At 48.0% G+C, this 21,073-nt stretch overlaps 1 long non-coding RNA gene across 1 annotated transcript; it reads right to left on the reverse strand.

Annotated features, from left to right (window-relative positions):
- Positions 1-9,208: 9,208 nt before the first annotated feature.
- Positions 9,209-20,346, reverse strand: LOC138068873 (uncharacterized). The gene is made up of 3 exons (XR_011143711.1): positions 20,071-20,346; positions 9,686-9,850; positions 9,209-9,601 (listed from the first exon to the last, which is right to left on the reverse strand). It is a non-coding gene; the product is annotated as an uncharacterized lncRNA (long non-coding RNA).
- Positions 20,347-21,073: the final 727 nt, after the last annotated feature.

A 21,073-nucleotide genomic window follows, 5' to 3' on the forward strand; every position in this document is an offset into this window, starting at 1 on the left:
ATTGGTAAAACAAGAAACTAAGAGGTCTAGTTCCTGATTTTTGTTCTCAGAAATTTGCTACATGTAGACTGTCTGACTCACAGCATGTCACCAAAATTTTGTGTCAAAGTTTACCTAACTGTTAAAGAATAGCTGTTGCTACATTTTCTCAGGCTGTTGCCTGCAGGGGGTGATTATGGAAGAGGTAACATTTTGCTTAAAGGTTGAGCTGGAGTCGATTTAATTTGCAATTTGTTACGAAATGGTGGGTATTGTTTTACCTTTCTTCCTCTCCAGGCTGGGGGAATGGCACAGTGAGTTCCAGAGACAAACGGCAAGCCAAATAAATGCAGGCCTGGCTCCCAGGAACTACTGAAGGATTAATAGGTGTTTGTAAAGCACTTTGAGATCTTTAGCTGAGATGTGCTTTTACCCCGCAGCTGGGGTGCTGCGGCCTGGTAGTGATGGGGTATCCCCAGCCTTTGGCACAAGTCAGCGCTGGAACTGGATCAGCTCTTCAGGAGCAGAGATGCAGCCCTAGGGATGTGGTCTGCCAGGCACAGGGAGAGGTTTGCGTTAGACCTAGGAAACGCTCCTATGTAGGCTAGGATTGCGGGAGGGAGAGCCTGTCCCTTCAGATGGCTAAGGTTGCTGCTCTTCAGCAGATGTGGCTGCATGGAAGAGAGGCTTGAGGAATCCATCCCCTGAATATTTCTCTCTATCTCTAGCAATTTCTATGGTCTTTCTAGCTGGGTCACAGGCGGTACAGAGAATTCGGTGCTCAGCTGTCATACACATAAGAGGAAAACAGCCCAAGTTGCCTTCTGATGCCAACCAGAGTCTCCTTAGTCTTTTCCCTTTGAATCCCCCTGGCTGGCCTCCAGAGGTTGTACTAATGCAGGGCACAGCGTTTCACGTGTGTTGGAGCTAATGCACCACAAATGGCCACAGCTCATCTAGGCTGGGGCATTCATTGTCATTATCACAAGTGGAGAAACTTCTCTATCTGGGGTCTGCACAGTGTCTGAGTCCCAGGCTGGCTTTTACAGCCCTAGAAGGAAGTGCTGAGTGCATTGCTTTCTAATCTTGCCCGGCAAATTTTCAGAGGGGAGGCTGTGCTGTGGGAAGCAGTGTAAGATATGGAGGGATCCAGCCAGCTTGTGCTTGTTTGAGTCTACAGGCAGCGGCCAAGGGCCAGGCACTCGGGGAAAGTTCTCCCTGTCCCATGGGAGAAGCACGTGCCTTTGGAAGATCCTTGAGCACAGCAGCAGGGGGTGGTGCAGGAGGGAAGGATTTCTCTTTGGGCCTTAGCAGTGCCTCAGGGCAGTGCCCAGAGCAGTTGAATGCTCCCCACATTGTTCTCAGCAGCAGCTGGTGGTGCTACGCAACAAGGTACAGGGACTCTCAGGGGACTGACTGAGTTAGCAACAGCAGTGATCCTGGGGACATGGGACAGGCCAGAGTTATGGCTGGGGAATCTGCTCATTGGACAGATCCACTGGGTACTAAACCCTTTGCTACTGTTCCTGTGCAGCGTGAAAGGACAGAACTGCTTATTTCTCTTCCCTTTGCAGAGCAAGGTTTCAGGAGAGCATCCAGAACCCCTGAACTATATGACTACCCTCCTATCTGTTGTTATCTTCTTGCACGAGGCCTGTTTTAACCTTATGTCACTTCAGTATTCAGCGCACCATGCAGCAGCAGCATGCATGTGGCCTTTCATCTGACAGGACTGTGTTCCTTGCAGTCTCTCAGTAGTATTGTCCATGGGCTGAATGTTCCCTCCTTAGAACCTTCAATCTCCCTTTTGGCCCTGGAGGCGTCATCAGTCTATGTCATAAGTCCATATCTTGCTAAATCACTGTTCCCTGCAACTTCTCCAACTCTTTCCTGCTAAGAAAGCCTTTCCAAATGGCTGCTGGTAGTCAGGGGCTCCACCGCTGCCAGCATTGCCCATCTATCTACCCAGAGGGAAGAAGCTGCTGTGATGCAGACCTGGGAGGTGGGATTGGCCCTGGCATCTGACTTTTGGGAGGCCTTTTTTTTTTTTTTTTTTTTTCCTCTGAAGCTTAGATTTTTGGTTAGGAGTAATGGGGGGAAACGTGCCATGTCCCATCCCCAGCACCTTTGCCACTGGAGAGCAACACACTGAAGAGGGATGTCAGGGCTATGGGAAGGCTAAATATCATTTAATTATTATGACCTTTAAGGAGACTGTGGGAGGATGGAGGAGAAACACAAAGAAGACAGTAAGAGAAGACCATACAGACAGCCTGTAGGTGAGAAGAGCAAACCTGAAGGGGGAGTTCAAGAGACAAACAGCGGAGAGGGGAGAGGAAGAGAGATGGACACTGGGGAGACTGGAAAAGACTGGTGGGGAATGGAGGGGCCACCTTCTTCCAGTTCACCCAGGGAGCTGCAGGAGGAGATCTGGGGATCTCCATCCATGAAAAACAGCTTTCTGTGCACCATTTACCTTTTTCCTGAAATCTCTGCTTTTGCTCCTCCAGGCAACCATTAATCTAATATTAAGCCCCTTAACCTCTCTAATTGTTCCCTTTCAGTGTCAGCTGGTTTCCTATTAACCTTTCAATCTCTCGGTAATGCAGTTACTTCTGACTCCAGCCAACCCTGGCTCTGAAGCTTTACCTCCGGCAGTGAATTTTCCAAGCTTTCACTTTTTTTTTTCCTTTCTTTTCTGTAATGATTATTACTGCTGTTAAGGAGCCAGTTTGAACCGGCCTCTAAGTGCACAGGGCTGAACCGGTTGGAGTCTATAAATAGCCCTTCACTAACCTTGCACCTTATTTCATTAACTTGATTGGCTTCCCTCTCTCCACTTCATTGCATCTCTCTCTCTCTGCCCTCTGCATTATTGATGCTGGTGCTTTTGTTGCCACCCGAGACACCTGCTTGTTGATGGCAGCGTTAAGCAGTCCTAGGTTTTTCTGTCCTGAACAAAATGGTATCGTTGCTGGGGAAGCATCACTAGGGGTTTCGTAATACAGGGAAAGCAGCGGGTGAGACAGGCCTGAAGCAGCAGGTCTGGAAATGGCCACACTGTGCAATGGGAAATTGCAGAACTGAGTAATAAGTCGCAGGGCCAGCGTTTGCTGCCTGTAGGCTGGGTTTCTCCTGTGACACTTGAGGCAGTTATGCCCGAATGCAGTGCATTTTTGTGCAAACCACATTGTGCAATACTGAACCCAAGGTGCCCGCCCACAGACAAAAGGGGTTGCAGTTCAAATTGAGCATGCTGGCGCAAAGCAGAACTACAGATCTCAGGATGCAATGTAATTAGCTCCTGCATCTGGGACAGTGCCTCTGGTGCTTGTCCCTGAAACCTGGCAGAGTATCGCTTGCCTTGTTGGCCATAAGCTGCAGCTTGACAGTATCTTCATGCCATGCCCCCTCTAACTCACCTGCTTCTTCTAATGCTGGTGCAGTTCCTGAGCTCTGCTCAACCCTGGTGGCTGCCCCCATGGACTGCAAGCTGCTCTTTTTTTATAAGATGCAATGACTGTTTGCAGTGAAGACTGAGGTGAAGCAGTTGCATGAGGTGACCTGAAACCTCCAGAGTCAGCGTAGACCGCAGCTTTGCCTTACGAGGCTGGGTCCGAGATGCACTTGCGCACTGCTGGCGGGCAACCAGAAATGGAGCAAAAATCTGCCAGTGCTGCACAAAGTTGCTATTTCCATGCCATAGCAGGTTTTGTTTGATGGATCCAGCAACAGTGATGGCTTCCATGGATGGGGAAATCCCATCTCATGGCAGAAGATCCTGGGAGCTCGTTCGTCAGGAATCCTCTCTTCTGCCGCGTGTCTAGAGGCAAGTTCTTTCACTGTGGAGCCTCGTTTCTCCCCTGAAAAAGGAAGAGACCCAAAGCAAACCTTTCCAGCCTGTGCTTAGCTTGATACTTTCAGTCTTTTAATTCAGCACAGAAGAAGGATTTGTGCGTCTAAAAGCTTGTCTGGTTTTTCAAGCTGTATCAGTTGTCTGATACCAGCTGTTACCTTTCCCTGAGAGCCCTGCCTCAAAGTCAACAGAGCCTTAGCAAAATAATAGGGGTTGATCTCTTCCACTCTCTGTGCAGCTCTCTGTGCCCCTACTTGCCTGCTTAGTGCTAATTCTTGCTGTTGGAGGGCAGATTTTGGCAGCAATGATCCTCTGTCTTATTTTCTGGCAAATGATCTTGGTCTACAGTAGGGCAGGAAGGTAAAATAGCAAAGAAATGAAAGCTGGTAAAACTGTGGTTAAACTCAAACATTATTTGGAGATTTAACTCCTTTAACTGCTGAGTTTGACAGGAGCATGGGTTTGCAAAGGCACTGTGGAAAGCCTCCTTCTCCGCACGCCGCTCCCAGGGTGGGCAGCAGCTGGTGTTTGCACCTGTTTAATAATACAGGTTCCCCAAGGCAGCTGAGTGCTAACTTTCCACTGCTTGTGGCCTCTTTGTCCTCATGTTTTTTTCAAAGCCTCAGGCCTGGCCTTTATCCCAGTGCCATTTAGGAGTGCGGGAACTGCCAGCAGGATGAGGCCCAGCAAACCGTCCCAGATGCTGCAGGAGTGCGTGTAAAAACATTGCTTGAGGGGGCAGCCACTAACCTGCTTCCCTCCCCATTACCCTCTCTGCTCTTGTCCCGGCTCACTTTCCTGAGGAAATGGTGCTTTTGAGGGCTTGTTGTCCATCCCTGTGCTCCCTCGGAGGCTGCAGCCCCCCTGGAAAACCGCCCAAGTTGATATGGTGGCAGTCCCTCCTTAGGCACACTCCGCGGGCCCATTTTACCTGGTTTCTCTGTCGCATCCCATCCCTGTCACTTCCCTGGGAAGCCTCCTCACTCCTCATCCCAGCGATCGATCGTATGATCCCACTGGGGCAATGTGATACAGCTTTAGCTATTCTAATCAGATTAGCCTGGGCCCCTTACCCCTGTCGTCTTATTTCAGGAAAAATCCTTTCACAGTGCCTGGCTTGGGCAGTTCAGTCCAGAGGACCTGCATCCAAAGTGAAAAATAACAACACAGACTTTTTCTTTTTTATTTTGGAGCCAGCATGCCGTTTACAGCTTCTAATCTATCATTCCTGTAGTAGGAACTGAGCCTTGAATAATAAACAAAGGTTTCAACTGCATGGTAAAATCTTTGCCTCTTTGATGTTAACAGCAGCAACAACAAAAGTAAATGCAGAGTGCTTTGACTGAAGTCCTTAAGAGATGCTCAGTCATCCAGGTGGACTTAGGCCACTGCGTCACTTCCCTCCTTCTCCCTCCCAACTTCAGATGATGGTCTTTCCAACCAAATGGGCCCTGCAGAAAAGACTGCTGTTTGGGGTGGGGGACTAAAGCCATTTATGTTGGACCTCAAGGGGTTTTATGGGAGAGATAACGGAGCCTACAAGTAAATGCGTTCTGGAAGTGTTTTTCCTCCATGGAGAGATGTGTACACCGAAGTGCAGGGGAAGTCAGAGCGAGGCAGAGGAGTGAGCAGAGAAGATCCCAGCTCATTAGCTTGTTGTCCAGTGACAGGGGTGGGAGAAGGTGTGCAGATACCTAAATCTCTGTCCAAGGCCTCTAGGACTGTAATGCCAGCCCTACAGATGTTATAAATAATTATGTGCCTTTAAAATTGCTTTGCTGGCCTTCAAGTGGAGTCACATCGTGTCTAAAGCAGCTTGTTTTAATATAAAGCTGAATACTAACAACCTTTCTCTCCCCACTGCCTAACTTCTGAAGGGACCCGACTGGCTCTGTGAGGGAGAGGCAGATGAGGGCAAATTAACTATAGGGGCGAAAGAATAACTGGAAATATGTTGTGTAAGAGCAGGGTTTAGCAGAAACTGAGCACCTTATAAAGCCTGAAACCTGTAACCAGTGACAATTTCTGTCATGGGGAGCTCAGCCTTGCAGGAAACTGTGAGCCTCCAGCAGGATGCCTGGCAAGGAAACCTCTGCAAACCTGCCTGAGGGCTCTCCCTGCCCAGCTGCAGCAGCAGCCTCTACTCACAAGCTTCTGAAGCCACTTTAGGATCCAAAAGGAGGATCTCAAAATCCCTGTTTGCCGAATCTCCACCTCTTCCTCCTCTCTGTGAAACATGTCCTTGAGTAAGTTAATCGTCACCCTTTCCCAGCAAGTGACAAGATCCTCCCTTTTAGCATCTCAGAGGAGTCCTGGCAACTGTCCAGGAAGTAGTAGAAGACTTTGAACATCCTCAAGGTTTTGAACTTGCATTGTCCTCTTGGCACCTGTGACTTGAATACAGTCTGGAACTGATTAACTTGGCCACTTCGATCTCTGGAAGGGAATGTTCTTCCTGCAGTTAAATATTCACTCATCGTTGCACATGGACCAGATGTTACAAAGGCTAGGGCTGCATTTGCATTTTCTCCCCGTGAATTAGAAGGAGCATCCTCCAGTGTTTCGGTGCAGCCACTTCCATCTTCCATGATAGCGCAGTGCCCAGATGAAGTTGTGCTAATCTACCCTACCAACTTCAGCAGCATTCCCCAAGCCCTAGGCCACGAGATTTGCAGCTTGTGCTGTGAGGAGCTCACACTGCACACCAGACAAATACCTTCATTCCAAAGTACATCCTCAGAGAACTGCATGAATCGTGTTTCTGAAAATCACATGTCTCCAGCACTTACAAACTCCTTTGCACACAGCACTTTAGGAGAGGTACAACCCCTCCCACCCCCCCCTATCCGTCACCACTTGCCGCCATGGGTGGACTTTTACCATCATTTCCTTCTTTGGCAGCATCACTGGGCAGTGGTTGAAATGGGAAGGTGTGCAGCACTAGTATGAACTTTCAGAAATACCACAGTATCCCCAGCTTCCCTCCTGCTCCTTACCTGCAGTAAATTCTGGTGTGTTTGCCTCTAACATGCTAATGTGGGAGGTGGGTATACTTGCCAGCCCCAGAACTGGGTCTGGCCCATCAGGCGCTTCTACCCGTGCCCTTGGGACACCTGCAGGCTGGGGCTACTGGGTCTGTGGTTGGGGAGGGAAGCAAGAGGCCCAGGAGATGTGTTGGCTCCGTGCAGCACTGAGCAAACACAGCGGTGCTTGCCTGGCAGCGGCCACCTGCCTGGGAATAGAAGCAGTCCCTGACTGCAGAGATGACGCCGTCCCTCCTGGGACAGGGAGTCTCCTGTTTTCTCTGGCTCAGGCACAAGAGTTGTTTTTTTTTATTTTATTTCCCTTTCTCCATGGTGCTCTGCCGATCACATACCATTTCAGGCACCAACGACAACAACAAAAAAAAATTCCACTGTACTCAGTTAATCCATAGGAAAATCCCACTTCAGCACACAAAAGGTGGAGACTGTGCTCACGCATTTTCCCCCAAGGGCCTTGGGCAATGGAAATTTTCTCAAGCTCCATTCATTAACTAAATAGATGAGCAGTTATGTAAGGTCACGTGAGTGAAGTGGTTGGGCTTTGGTCAATGAAAGAGTTAGTCACACATCATCAAGCTTGATGGGCCAGGGAGGATATGTTGAGACACTTTTGCTTGTTCAAAGACTGGAAAGGGAGAACTTTAGCTATGAATTCTTAGAAACCCCTTAGCTTTACAGAGTGGGCATTGCATAAGGCCTGTGGTGGTGCAAAAAGCAAAAGCAGGGGGGTGAGATCCTCTCTTCCCCAGATCACGCACTTCTGCTCTGCACAACCATGTGATTTGGCCAGGCACCTGGGGTGCAATTGCTCAGTTGTCCCCTGCCACAAGCCAGTCCACTCTGCAAGCTCTCCAGGTGGTACGTGATAGTACCATTCAGTGGTTGCAGAGTAAATGAAACCTGCATTAGGGCTTGCAAGAACAATTAGGACAGTGGGTTTGGCGGGGGAGGGTTTTCAAGGCTTTCTTCTGAAACTTGCCGATTCCCATAGCTTGTTCCTGGTTTGAAACTGTTTTCTCTCTCACTTCGGTTTGATGAGTCAACGATTACAGCGTTGTGCAGAATTTCCCCAGGGCTGACCATAGGAAACGCAGAGAAGGCAGAGCAGTGATTGGATCAACACCCAGTTAGACACGGTTGGCAATAATATGCTCCAACTTGTCACTGGTTCTTGTTCTCTCCACTGGGAGCCCTGCCAGAAGTTCTCCAGGACCCTGAGTTTTTGGTTACCTTGGCCCTCTGCTCTACTTAGCTTCTGCTTTGGGGCTTCCAAAACCAACTCTTAGACAGCGACATCTTGCAGGAGACAGTTAAACCAGCTTTGTTTTCTCCCTTTTGCTCTGATCCATAGATGCTGAAAAACCAACTTCAATCTGCTTGTGTACTTTTACCTAGCCGCCAGTTTCGTGAAGGTCACTTCAGACTGCTGGACTAGCAGGGCGGCAAAGCTTGGCTGGCAGCCTTCAAAAGATGTGGAGAAGCAGTCACCTGGCACAAGCTATGAGGAGGCCTTGTGGTCTGAAGCCTGCAGAGGGTGGAGGAGGCCTGCACAGGAAACTTGTGCGGGGTGGGTGGGGAGGATGTGGATGTCAGAGTGTAGCTGAAGATTGCCTGATACCAGAGGACTGGAAATAAGTGCGAGTTGTGTGAGCTGCGTAAACCAAAGTCCCTCCCACATTCACTGGCCTAGCCAGAGTGCTGAGGTTGTGAAACTGTGGAAATCTGGTCTGAGGAGGTGCTGAGCCACCCCTTGGGGATGCACTCACCCTACACAGCTGTTGCTAACGGTGCTGCTCGGAGCATCTTCACCCACCCCTCACGCGCTACAATGCACATTGCTGATTTGGCCCTCAGTAAAAGCCCAGCTGTCTTGCTGAGCGGATGGTTTCCAAAAGGAATCACATTCCTGCCTGTGACCAAAGGGATCAGCGAATTGGACACCCCTTAAAATAGACAGAGATACACAAACAGAGTTCAGGTCATAGGCAATGGGATGCGTGTTGACATCTCAGGCATTCATTTTCACTAAAGTAAAGGATTCTGCTTTGGATTTAGCTTTTTCAGGCCAAATTCCTTTCTGCTTTATTGTATTCTGCTTCTCTAAAAGCCAAGCGAAGTGGGAAATAGATTCCCCCTCTCCCCAAGATTCTAGATATTGAGATTCCAGTATATATCTTGAGTTGGGATAAAAAGTTGCAGTCTCTAAGATTTCAAGGAATTGATATTTTATTGGAAAAAAAGCACTTTTTGCTAGACTTGAAATGTTTTATTTGAGTAATTTTAAAATATTTTCTTTAGAAATATTAAAATTAGTTAGCTTTTTGGGTTTTTTAACTTTAAAAAATGTCTAAATATTGTGACACTCACAAAAAGCATTCCCTCCACAAAATTTCAGGCTGATAAATTCTTTGAAAGCAGCTCTTTCCCTGGAAATGTTTCAGCTGTGATGAAATGGTATTAGAATTTGAAAAAAAATGGCAAAAAGTTTCCAACAAATTCTACTGAAACTTGTATCTTGGGTCTTTGAAGCCGTTCCTGGTGGTTTCTGAACTAGGCAGTGATAGGTTGCAAGACAGCATTTTTCCATGGTAGCTGGAGAGTACAAGAAGGAGTTGAATTTCTCTTGACTTCTTTTTTTATTCTTGCCACAGAGTTTGCTTTTCAGAGTTACGTGCAGCATATGCAGAGTATGCAGAGTTCAAAGCACTGTTGGGAGAGTGGTCTGTAGGTAGGAAGATATGCATATATGTACTAGAGGCATTGTAACGTTACTGATGGAGAAACCCAGTTTTTCCTGACTGCTCACCTTGTGCTTAGCTCTCCAGACAGCACTGTCTTTCTGCCTTGCGAGTCTGCTGGAACACAAGGCACCAGGCGACTGTGCAGGTTAATTATTAAGCGAAACAGCATCATTATTCCCTATGCCACCACTGTTCCTCACATAAATCTGCTTCATGGTAGAAAAATGATCCTGTGCAATGAGAACAAAGAAACCTTTTCAGGATGACCAGATTTGCCTCTGCTGGAGAGCTTGCTTTCGCTTCACCTCCCTAGAGCTACAAGAGTAATGTGGTTAGTCTTCATAAAGGTAGAGTTTGGGAAAGGCAGATGAAAACGATAGAGAGAATCGTGGCACTGATTTCCATGAATAACCTCCCCAGCTGTTAACCTAGGTCCAGCACCATTTCCTTATCAGCGAATACACTTCTAACAGCAACATTTCAGAGTCCAGAAGGGAATATTTTAAAGTTACCTTTGGCATTTTAAGGCAATTTTCCCTGAGCTTTCCTGGACCTCCAGATGAAATATTAACTCCCGGACTGGGTGCAGAGGCCCCAGCAGGCTGTAAAGCAGTAGCACAGATGAGGAGACAAGCTCTGGGCTAGAGATGGCAAGAGCCTGTGTCCCAATAGCGAGTGCTGAGGCTCCCCACAGAGCTCGGGCATGCCCTGGGCTGCCGATGGGCACTGGCTGAGCTGCAGGGCATCAGGGGATCAAGGGCTCTGGGGGTTCAGATGTTTCTTAGCTTTTTGGCTCATGTCCACAGTGTGGTGTTCACGTACTTAAATTCCTCTGCGGAGGCAGCTTCCTGAGCTGCTGCCTTCCCCTGCTCTCCAGAGGTGCTCCGTGGAGACAGGTCACTGCAGAGAGGCCGGGAGGAAACAGATGGGTGAAACTGGCCTTTCCCCCAGGGATCCAGTTCCTGAGAATCTGCGCTCCCAGTGCTCTGGCAGGCAGCCTGGGTACGTGACGGAGGCGTTACGCTCTCCCTCTCTTTGCTGGCCAGTGCCAAGCCAAAGTGACCCTCTGCTACTGTTCCTGACGGGGGCAAGTGTCTGGTGCCCTCCCCCTTCACTACAACAGCAGGGAGACAGAAACACAGAGGCAAAGTCAAAAATCAAAGTCAGTCCTGGCTTCTGGGAGCCAACCGCTAGCTTATCATGCTTCCCTGAATGTTGTTTAGAGGGACAACACTGAGCAAGCCCTTGCACCTGCTGGGCTCAGGCTCGGGTGTGTTTGTGGTGGCTCTTGCCTTTATTCATGCGCCTAACTTGGCTCTTTCCCTGTTTCTTCGCTGCACCCTGTGAAAGGACTGCAAGCAGCTCTGGTAACCTCTGGATGCAGAAGAAGTGCCTGGAGGGGGCAGACCCTACTGATGGCCCAAGGGCAGCCCCCAAGAGAGGGAGGGATATGAGCCCTGTGCGACTGCCCCAGCTCTCCCCACCGCCTTGGCAGGCTGTGGACCCTACGGGCAGGAGGGAGCTGCTCCTGCGCCTACCCAATCCTGCGCCCAGCCCCAAGTCGGAGCCTGGCACCTGCAGCATCTGGGGATGTGCAAGGTGCCCTTGCCCGCCTGGTGCCCACGTTGAGCTCAGCTTCAGCACAGTCACCTGTTACACTGCCCATCTCCCAGCCCCATGCAGCATGCCTTTAAACAGCTTTCACTGGCCATGGCTCTGTTTTTCAATCACCTGTTTGCCACTCAGATAATAGCACAAATGGAGCGCCGTTGGGCCTCCCTAAAAATGAGGGCAGGGAGCTCATGCATGGAGATAAGAAAATGGCTGAATCATTCAGCAACTACTTTGCTGTGTCTTCAAAGAAGCTGAGTGAGGACGCCTACCTGAGGCGTCAACTGACAGGCTACCTGTCAACTGAGTAGCTGAGGAGGCAAGAAACATGCAAGCTCCAGGGCTGGCTGCAGGCTGGTTAGCTGGGCTTGCAGGCCTGCTAGTGCCCAAACTGCGGCCAAAGGTGAGGTGCAGGGTGAGGTCCTATCCCACTCCTTGCGTGTGTTGCACACCTTCACACTGCCTCCCTGTCAGGGACACAGATGCTGTGAGAGAGGTGTGTGGTCACCTGCAAAGGAAGTCCAGTGGGCTGCTAAAGGAAAGGAAAGCTGACGAGAAAAGGGGTTGACACCTGGCACTCCAGGGCTGCGTTGACCATTTTGTCACCAACTCTCACGCTGCTCCCTGACTCCCTTCTCCAGACAGTGTTGTGCCGGACTGTCCGAAGGGACCCCCATCTACATAGACTGTGGAAAGCCTGGAGCACACTAAAAGGCACAGCTGAAAAGCTGCCCAGCTGCAGGGTCACTGCTCTATTTTGTTCCTCTCTGAAGCAAGCAAGGGACATATCTCCATAGAGAGGAGGGACAGAGCCTGTCACTTTGCCTGTGCTATGAGCTGGCTGGACGTGAAACGGCTCCACTTTGGGGGGTGGGGGGGGGAGAATGTGGTTGCACAGGCCCCGTGGCAGAGCTCTTGTACTCTGCCTCCCTCTACCCTGCTGTCTGCAGTGGCTGCTCTTGTGTCATTCTGGACTAGTCTCAGCCCAGCGATCGCGCAGGCACAGAGACACCTTTCTGTAGCAGACAGCTTGTCTTGCCTGCCTGGGACAGGGCACTGCAACTCAATGCTCTGTGGACTCCCAGCAGCCTTGATACTTCGTGGGCAGTAGGCATGCAAGAAGTTCCCCAGGGCAACTTTGCATAATGTATTCGCTGCCTCAACAGAAGCAGAGTGTCTCCAATATGTGTCAGATCACTCAAGCTCAGCTTTGCTGTAAGTCATTGTTTAAAGAAGGATTTTGTTTGCTTAGAAACATGAATGAACCCGGTTCATGGACAGAGTCAAGTTACGAAGAAGATAAACAAATGATATATGGAATAATTAGGATTACACTCAGCAGGAAGAAGTTCCTTGAGGTGCTGCTGCAGCATCTTGGCTAGCTTGTGAGGCTGGCTAACTGGTCTGTACCCTAAAACAGAGCTAAAATGCAGAGATAGGTCCTGGAGCTTCATCTTTTCTATCTCAGGTGTTAAAGATGGCCTAGAAGATGCCAGAGCAGATGCTCTGGGCAGCCAACACTTTTTCTTTCACCTGAAGGAGAATGAACAAATCTTTTTCACTTACCTCTTAGCTTCCCCTTAGCTTCCTTAGTCGTTTGGTGGGAAAACACATGGAATTAAGTCATTTTTTTCTGCCCTTCTTCCCCAAAGTTTCCTTATGTATTGTTTCTACTTTACACCTCGATGGGATGCTACCCCTGGATTCAGATTTTAAGGTGTTTTCACATATTTACAACCCCTTTAGAGTACAGTGGTGTAACTGTACAGGCAATGTATCAGGAGAAATACATCACAGCAGGGGATCTGGCACAATGCGTGTCTTTCTTCCTCTACTTGGAAAGAGTATGGACAAATATTAGTTTGAGATGAAAATGAATGTCTTTGCTTCGTTAGGAACAGGGCTCTGATAATGACTCTGCCTCACATGCTTGGCTAGCCTTGTGCCATGCCCTGGGACACTGCCAAACTTGTATTCAGCTGATCCTTTGCTATCTGTGAGGGAAGGCAGAGCCAATGCCCACTCAACGGGACTTTGTTCTCCTGATGGCAGGCAGCTTATGAAACGTCAGCCGATGCGTGCGCTGGCATGGCAGAAAGGCTCTGGCCCGCACAATAGCAGCGTTCTCTGTGAACTCAGCTGGGAAAGACTAGCACAAAATGCATGCATGCATGCAAGCTTAGAGCATTTTTCAGCAAGACCTCGTCAGTTATTGGCAGCAGTGGAGGCAACAACTGCTGGTTGGATGGGCTTTCCACACTATGAGCGCATGAATGATGGCCTGTGCATGCACGTGTATGTGTCTACACTTCCATGTATTCCCTGTATGTATAAACTAAAAGCCACAGACTTTAAGGGCAGCTAATAATCATTCACCATATTTCATATGCTCAGTGTACGGGACACACAGAGCAGCAGAGCAGCCTGGGAGGCTCACTCTGGTGTTAAGGAGGACCACAGGCTCCACAGGCTGATGCTATCACTGGGCTCTGTGTGGTGCTTCCACAGACCCCGTTCACATGGAGCACGACCTTGCCAGTGCAATTAAATCTAGCCTGTCCAGAGATGCTTTCAAAGTGTGAGAAAATCCTGCTCTGGCTGCTGTAGTCCTTTCAAAGGGTGGGTTTAGCCGTTGCACTTTGTGTTGCAATCTGCTGCCAGCAGGATCAGGCGCACCTTCTGAGCACACGTTGGCCCTGTGGCTGTTTATAAGTAAGGGTTAATGAGAAGGTGAGGCTCTAAAGAGTGTAATCTTGTTCCTGCCAAGATCTGAGCTGGGAGACTTCCCTCTGAGCCTATTCTGAGCTAGCTGCTTGGAGAGGGAGCTCCCTCTGCGACCTGCTTGAGAGAGCGGGACAGTGTGCTTGCGGGAGCTATCTCTACCGGGTAGAAAGGTAGTTCACCCGCATGGGAAAGGTAATTCACCCGCGTGGGTACAGTTTCCAAAGCAATCTGCCCTTTTAGTGGAAATCAAACCAGCTGACACAGGCAAGGGGAAATGTTTGTTCAGTTTGAGATCAGAGGCCCTTGTTCTGAAAGCTCAGTTTTATCCTCAGTCCTAACTTCTCTCTGCACAGCATTAATCGCTGGCCTGGGAACGGAGGATTTGAACAGTCTCCAGAGCTATACAAGCAGATTTGGTCGCTCTCAGCAGTGCTCTGTAAATAAGTCCCAGCAGGCACCTGCATATGTAAACAGCTTCTTTGCTAGCACCAGTGCCTCTCTCTCCAGGTTACTGAGTTTGGCAAAGGGTGGATGGAAGGGCTGTGCTAGCTTTTGCTGGGACCGTGGGGCAGCCTAGGCCCACACAGAAAACAAGGGACAATCTGCATTTGGTAGTTTACCACTTACTTCTTTACAGGTTGGTAAGAGCAGGACTTGTGTCAGGGAGCCAGAAAACCAGCCGGTTGCAGAAACAGCTGTGCGTTGACATCAGCTTTGTCTCTTGGTGCGTATGTGTTACAACATAGGCTTTAATTGCACAAACATGAACTCACCTTACCTAAAGGGCCAGGTACATGCCAGTTTGTGCCTGCTAGAGGAAAGATATGGGATGGCTGGGATGAATGCGTGAGGGGCAAATTCTCCTTTCAGACTTCATGGTAGACCTCAAGAGCAGGGCATTCTGATGCGACTGAGACCAATCTATGCCCTGAGACCTTGCTAATGTTTTCTTGAATATTTCCATCAGAACTTGACATTTTGGGGACCATTTGCATGGAATATTTCAGTAGTTATTTGTGCACACATGCATGTGGTTGAAAATTTAGAGAAAAGGAATGCATTTACCTTTTAAAGTATTCATTTCTGTTGTAAGGCTATTTTTTTCTTACGAAATATCTGGTGGGTTTTCTTCCAGATGGACAATATCGCCTAGCCCTTGGGGGCCTGATGCTATCAGGCAAGACTCAAATTACTGAGCCACTGAGGATATAAATAAATACTGCTAAATGGTTTAGCTCAATGGCCTTTGCCCTTCCTGGGGGATGGAGCTCATCTTCTATCAATATGATTAGCGGAGGAGATTGTGTATTGATTAATTGTCCAGACTCATTTCTCATTAGCTAGCAGTAGCCTGTGATGCACGACCTTTTCACTAAAGTAAAAGAAACACCTTTTACTACCGAGTGGATGGGTGCCCAAATCTTCCAAACTTTTCGGAGCCCATGCTAATAGATTTTGATAGCTGTCTAAATGAGCATAAATGAACCCCCCCCTCTCCCCGACTTGTTTAATCATCCCATCTGGGCATTGCCCACAAAGGTCTGTGCTCCCGCAGCCGGCGAGCTGCAGTGTGGCTGGATGGGGCCCCCAGTTTCCAGCACAACGTGTCCCCAGGTCTCCAGCCTCCAGCACTGGCATCTCGCACTGCTTTTGTATGTGCGGCCGGGGTTGTGGTGTAAGTGTTAACCTGTTCTTGAACTTTGCAGCAACACCCAGGCATTGCTGCTGCGCTTTCTGGGGCGTTTTTTGTTGTTGTTGTTGTTGTTTTTGTTTTGTTTTCCCTGTGGGGCCCAGGGCTGGGCATCCGGGCGCCTGGCGCTGGGACAAGCGGGATAAGGAGGTGGCATTCACAAGCGCTATTCCTGTCGCTGCCTCACAGCATGACCTTGAGCAAGGCCAATGGGAGGTGGGGGGACACAGTCGCGCGATGCTGACACCTCGCTTTGCTCTGCACTGACTGCTTCCAGGCAGCAAGTGGGAGCATCATATCACTCACCCCTGGCAATGCAGCTTTGTCTGGGATGGAAACTCAACTGAAATAATGCATGTACTCTGCTGAGTGATGCTACCCAGCAGTGTTGCGATGGACAAGGTGGTGTCAGGGAGCGGGAGGTGAGACACCCCCCCAGACTAGGATGCTTCAGATGTGTCCGCTGTATCTGCCTCTATCTAAATTAATTGTCTGGGTCCCCCTGCAACTGGTGGAGAGAGATAGGAAGAGGGTCCTCACTAAAGTGGGTGGACTCGGCTGAGGAGACCTCTTGGTTGGACCAGAGCACTCATGCTCTAGATACACCCATATCTCTTCTCCAATCATAAAGGGAGTCTAGACAACACGCTCAAGTGGAGATATCTACCACATAGGCACATAACCTGAATCCTGCCCCACTACCAGCTCTCACCTAGAGCTGAGAGCTGGCAGCAGCTGTCTGGGTTTGTGGTGTCTGGCTGCCTTTTGTCACAAGCAACGAGCAGGTCACTTAACAGCTGTCTGTCAACCACACCATACGACGAGTGTAGTAATAGTTGCCTATCTCCTGGGGAAGCGAGAATCTCAGCTAAAGTTTGTAACCAGAGTTGCTGTCTCAAGTTAAAGGTCGTTGTATGTTCTGGAATTGTGCTGCTGCAGCCCGCCCTTGCTATTTTAAGTAAGCATGAGACTTAGAGCTGGGATCTGGATAAGGCTAAATTAGGGTTACAGCTTCCACACTGATGAAATCTCACAGCCATTTTTGTGAGTTCAGGTTTCCACTTTAGTGAGCTCCAGCCAGCACTTTCAAAGGAATAAAATGTCCCTATGCTCCGAACACTAAAGCTACATGGTAATTTTCCTTTAAGCTACTCAGCATCCACCATATTTCACTTGCTGGTGCACACCCAGTAAGGAGGTTTTTACTTGATTTTAGGCTATCAAAAGGTATGTGCAGCAGGGATCCTACCGTCCCACCCCAGACCCTGCCTGCGCACTAAGTGAAGTATGGAGAAGCATACGCCCAAGAACGATGGTGACACCCAGGAACCTGCAAAGGAGGAGGGGCTACAGGAGGACCTGCCAAGGGAAAGGGCCAGAGGCAGAATGGAGCCAGAGACCCCCCAGGAGCTCCAGGAAAAGACAGTCTACGTGAGTGAGAACTCTTTAAGACAAACCATCATCCCTGTAATACCAGAGATATACATCTGGAACTGAAAAGGAGCTAGAGAGAATAAAGCAGCATTTCCCTTCATGTTGAGGGACAAGGCAGTGCCAGATTCCCACTGAAATGGAAGAAGGATGACTGGAGACTCTGCCCAAAGCAATGCTCAATCCTCAGTGAAATTCAAACAAAGAAGAAAAGGGTAAAGCCTTGGCCCAGACATTACACATCGCCTGGGAATTGCTGCCAGCGTGGTGTTGTCACTTTGATGGCATTCACAGAAAGGGGGGGGGGGGTCTCCTTAGCAGCTGAAGTGTTCATGTGTAGGAACGTAGACTTCAGGGAGTGAGATGGGCAAGATGGGCTTTAAATTTAGACATGGAGAGGAGGATCTGGGAGTTTGTGTGTGCTTTTTTGTTGGGATTTGTGTGGTTTCTGTGCTTGCTTTTGATGTGTAGTTGAATGAAGAGCATAAAGATTAAGATATTGTGGTGAATAAAGGAAAATATGAGAGCAAGAGTATAATAGGAGCAGGAAACAGATACTCCATCCAAGATTATATACCCAGTCCATGTGGGAAACTGGGAGAAACAACGGAAATGACTGAAACTGACAAGAAGCTCATGAGCAATGTAGTGGAGGAGCTAGAACTAGGCTATGAAACAGTATCCCGGGGCATGATGGGCAGCTCTCATGGCTGGACCACTGGGACTGAAGGATTTGCACTGCTCTGAAGAAGAGCAAAGACGAGTAGGGGTGTGTCATAGTATTGCCCGTTCATGTTATGGTTGACTATTAAGAAACAAGAAGCAGTAGAGCTGATAAAACACAATCCATCTGGGTTCAAATCACCTTAAGGAAAGATGACTAGAGTTCTGCCAGAGTTGTCCATGGCTGGAGCAGGATATTGGTGAAGGTCTCTAAAGTTTTTAGAGAGACATACAGTACGAGGAATTGTCATTACTGGAGATTTTAACTTGCCGGATATGGAGTGGAGAATATTTGCTGCTAGCAAAGGCTGGACCCAGGTGTTCCTGGATGCACTCTGACATATTTCTTCATCAAAGAGTCAGCAGACTAATCAATCAGAGCTGCTGCTATGTTTGACCTGGTCTCTGTAACCAGTGAGGATATTATAGAACAAGGTGGCAGAAGATAACCTTAAGCATGACTGAGGACAGATAGATTCTGTTGAAATTAAATAGGAGAGTAAATATCATGGCACCAGAGCTAAGATTTTTTAACTTCAGAGCAGGAATCTTTAGAGAAGCTGCGAGTCCTAAGTAGTGAAACAATTTAGGCTAAAGGTCTCAAGTACTTCCCTGAGGAAGACATTCAGACTTGGCGTTGCAAAAATTAACTTGCCTTCCTGAGCAAGGAGTGCATAGAGAAGGTATCTGTGCCTGGTGGAAAAACTTCCACTGTGAAAGATGGGAGTGGTCAGCAAAAAAAGCTCCATTGTAGAGGTCACAAAATTTAGCGATAAAATGACAGTCAGCAGAAATCAAGCTGAGATAGATACGGTGAAGGAACTCATAAGCTGCAAAAAGAAGTTCTTCGTAAAGGTAAAAAGAACAAGGAAGGAGATCAGACCTTTGTGCAGTGTGGCTAAGATCAAGGTATGCCTCACAGACTAAACGTTTTGCCTCAGTTTGCAGGAAGGATGATGGAGAAGGAGAAGATTGCAAAGAGTGCCTGAAAGTGACTGGAAACAGAAACAATCCCACCAGAGGCAAGGCAAAACTCACGGGGTTTACTCAGATCAGGAGATTCCCAGAGAGCTGGAAAAATGACACAGGAAGCGGTAAATCCAATAGCAAAGATGTTTGATCAACCTGTTAGGCTGAAAGGTGGAAGGGGACCACACAATTATACAGCAGCCACTGTTTTACGCAAATTTAAACTAGCCAATGAATGTGGCTACTTACAGACCCAAAGGAGGAGAACAAATTTTCTTCTTATCCTAAATCAAAGTAGGAACAATTAAAGATATTGAAGTAAATGGATAAGGGCATAAAATTCAACATGGCTATATCAAAGGCATTTTATTTATTTATTTTGTATTTTTAAGGGCGGAAATAACTCATGTTTTAGACATGGCTTTTGTAGAACATGCAATGTATCTAGGTTTCGCAAAAAGTGCTTGGGAAATCATGAAAGCAGGAGAGTACAAAGATTCATGCTTGAATTGGAAATTGGGTACGGACTTGCTTAATAAAGACACGCAACTCATTAAAGAAAGTCCTCTGTGGACTGGTTTTGACACTAATTAATTTCATATTTTCGTTAAAGACCTTGGAGGAAAAATGTAGGTGTTGCCTTGGAGGAAGAACGTAGGTGTTACATGTCTCTTCAAGTCAAAACTGCAAGGCATTGCCAGTACTGAGGAGGACAGCAGTGCCATCCAAAAGAACTGGGAAAGGAAAGAGAAAAATGCAACAAGTGCAAAGAATGGCACTACAGCGATCCGGAAAAAAGGGAGGGATGAACATATGCATCTAGAAGGACTTTGCTTTTTTTAGCCTAGCAAGATAAATGTTAAGAGGGTGTATGATTGCTGCCTATTAATATATCAAGTGGGTAAACCCCAGAGAAGGAGAACTGCTATTTCAGCTAAAAGACTGAAGAGTACTGGCATGAGAACATATATGCGTCACCTACTTAAAATAGAGGCTAGATATTGAGAGATGATTTTAGCCATAATAACATAGAGGCTTCCTTCTAGCCACATGTAAATTGTTCTCAGCTGTGTGCCATAAACATCAGCTGGAGCCAAACTCTATCTTTCTCTTGACCAACCCCAAATAACATCATAACAAACATCTCTTTCACCCTTCTCTAAGGCTTTGCTGCCCCAGGGATTACAACCTGCATGACCCTGCTCTTTTGTGGGAAGTATTAGCTAAGCTGTGCTGTAGGCTATTCCACCTACATGAAGTCATTTCCCCCCAGAAATGTAGATGCAAAGTGCTTTGGCTCACCTTAGCTTGAGCTATGAAATACAGCCCCTGGAATTCATTTTTCGTGGAATCTGGATGTGTGGATGACTGCTATAAGCAAAAGGAAGAAATTCTTCTTCAGTGAGCTCCCAGAAATGTGCAGGTTTGGCACAGCCTTTGCAGTTGTGTGTTCTCTGATACAAGCGGACGTGTTAGTACCAGCCCTGATGGGGATCTGGCCAGTAGCCCAAGAGGTAAGAGAAATAAACATGTACGGGTTAGCAAGAGGTGTTGCACCACAAAGTGTCTTTCATCTTCCCTTTTCATTGTTGTTCTCCTGAGCTTCCTCTTCCTACATATGCAGTCATCTGGCCCATCCCCGCTCTGAAAAATCAAAGATCCAGGACCCAAATCCCAGATGAGGCTGGGTTGCTTGTGGAGGCCTCAGGACAGAGGCAAGTCTTCCCTGTAGGTGTGTGCACGTGCCTGCTAGACTTCATGTGAGTTGTGTTTCCTGGCATCAGACACAGCCAAAAGGTGAAAAAAGAAAACAAGCTCCAAAGGAAGTATAATAGGAGAGGAGGAAAACATCGTTCTGGGGCACCTTGTTTTGAATGAAGCCTCACCTTTTTAACTTCCATTCATGAATGTTCATGTTTTGCTCAAGGTAGGACACTCCATCTAGTCAAGCTATTACGTATGAGTCGGGCCTGGAGACACAACTTCCAAGGATAGATTTCAGCTCATTTGAGAGCAGGCATCTCCCAGCGGTGTTGACTGTGTGCACGGATGATTGCTAGTATGTGATCACGCTTTTCATGGATCAAAACCGTAGCAGAGGCTGTGCCCCCTATGCTGTAGGGTCCTCCGTTCACTGCTATCTGTTGCTTTCAGAGGTTAAAAGTTGCTTCCCCTTTTTCTGAAAGGAAGACACTGAAACGAGATACTTAAAACAAGATGCAAGTACTCTGCTGCTTTTGTCTGATTCCCTTGGGGGTCAATGACAGACTTAGGATTTCTTGGCGAGTGCTGTAAGACATCTGTC

This window comes from Struthio camelus, chromosome 1 (assembly GCF_040807025.1).
Source record: "Struthio camelus isolate bStrCam1 chromosome 1, bStrCam1.hap1, whole genome shotgun sequence".
Lineage (NCBI taxonomy): Eukaryota > Metazoa > Chordata > Aves > Struthioniformes > Struthionidae > Struthio > Struthio camelus.